Source organism: Lampetra fluviatilis, chromosome 48 (assembly GCF_964198595.1).
Source record: "Lampetra fluviatilis chromosome 48, kcLamFluv1.1, whole genome shotgun sequence".
NCBI lineage: Eukaryota > Metazoa > Chordata > Hyperoartia > Petromyzontiformes > Petromyzontidae > Lampetra > Lampetra fluviatilis.
In genome coordinates this window covers 8935753-8938252 of record NC_136322.1, presented here as the reverse complement: position 1 = coordinate 8938252, position 2500 = coordinate 8935753, and the positions used below count along the sequence as shown (strand labels likewise).

The following is a 2500-nucleotide window of genomic DNA, read 5'->3' as shown; positions in this document are numbered from 1 at the left end:
CTGTGTGACACACACACACACACACACCGCTGTGTAACACACACACACACACACCGTTGTGTAACACACACACACGCACACACACACACTGCTGTGTAACACACACACACACACACACCGCAGTGTAACACACACACACACACCGCTGTGTAACACACACACGCACACACCGCTGTGTAACACACACACACACGCACACCGCTGTGTAACACACACACACACACACCGCTGTGTAACACACACACACACACACACACTGCTGTGTAACACACACACACACACACACACCGCTGTGTAACACACACACACGCACACACCGCTGTGTAACACACACACACACACACACCGCTGTGTAACACACACACACACACACACACACCGCTGTGTAACACACACGCACACACACCGCTGTGTAACACACACACACACACACCGCTGTGTAACACACGCACACACACACACCGCTGTGTAACACACACACACACACACACCGCTGTGTAACACACACACACACACACACACCGCTGTGTAACACACACACACACACACACACCGCTGTGTAACACACACACACGCACACACACCGCTGTGTAACACACACACACACACACCGCTGTGTGACACACACACACACACACACCGCTGTGTAACACACACACACGCGCACACACCGCTGTGTAACACACACACGCACACACACACCGCTGTGTAACACACACACACACACACACCGCTGTGTAACACACACACACACACACACCGCTGTGTAACACACACACACGCACACACCGCTGTGTAACACACACACACACACACTGCTGTGTAACACACACACACACACACACCGCTGTGTAACACACACACACACACACCGCTGTGTAACACACACACACGCCGCTGTGTAACACACACACACACACACACCGCTGTGTAACACACACACGCACACACACCGCTGTGTAACACACACACACACGCACACACTGCTGTGTAACACACACACACACACACTGCTGTGTGACACACACACACACACACCGCTGTGTAACACACACACACACACACTGCTGTGTAACACACACACACACACCGCTGTGTAACACACACACACACACCGCTGTGTAACACACACACACACACACACACCGCTGTGTAACACACACACACACACGCACACTGCTGTGTAACACACACACACACACACACCGCTGTGTAACACACACACACACACACTGCTGTGTCACACACACACACACACACCGCTGTGTGACACACACACACACACACACACCGCTGTGTGACACACACACACACACACTGCTGTGTAACACACACACACACACACACCGCTGTGTAACACACACACACACACTGCTGTGTAACACACACACACACTGCTGTGTAACACACACACACACACACCGCTGTGTCACACACACACACACCGCTGTGTAACACACACACACACACACACACCGCTGTGTAACACACACACACACCGCTGTGTCACACACACACACACGCACACACCGCTGTGTAACACACACACACACCGCTGTGTCACACACACACACACTGCTGTGTAACACACACACACACACACCGCTGTGTCACACACACACACACACACACCGCTGTGTCACACACACACACACACACACACCGCTGTGTAACACACACACACACACACACACCGCTGTGTGACACACGCACACACACACACCGCTGTGTGACACACACACGCACACCGCTGTGTAACACACACACACACACCGCTGTGTAACACACACACGCACACACCGCTGTGTAACACACACACACACACACCGCTGTGTCACACACACACACACACACACACACACCGCTGTGTCACACACACACACACACACTGCTGTGTAACACACACACACACACACCGCTGTGTCACACACACACACACACACCGCTGTGTCACACACACACACACACACTGCTGTGTAACACACACACGCACACACCGCTGTGTCACACACACACACACACACACACCGCTGTGTAACACACACACACACACACACACCGCTGTGTAACACACACACACACCGCTGTGTAACACACACGCACACACACACCGCTGTGTAACACACACACACACACACACCGCTGTGTAACACACACACACACCGCTGTGTAACACACACATACACACCGCTGTGTAACACACACACACACACACCGCTGTGTAACACACGCACACGCACACACTGCTGTGTAACACACACACACACACGCACACCGCTGTGTAACACACACACACACACACACCGCTGTGTAACACACACACACACACACACACCGCTGTGTAACACACGCACACGCACACACCGCTGTGTAACACACACACACACACACCGCTGTGTAACACACGCACACACACACACACCGCTGTGTAACACACACACACACACACCGCTGTGTAACACACGCACACGCACACACCGCTGTGTAACACACACACACA

The 2500-nt window shown here is 52.9% G+C and overlaps 1 protein-coding gene across 1 annotated transcript in view; it reads right to left on the bottom strand.

Moving 5' to 3' along the window:
- The window catches only part of GTPBP8 (GTP binding protein 8), a 19179-nt gene that overhangs the window by 3187 nt on the left and 13492 nt on the right, over positions 1 to 2500 (bottom strand). The window lies entirely within an intron of this gene.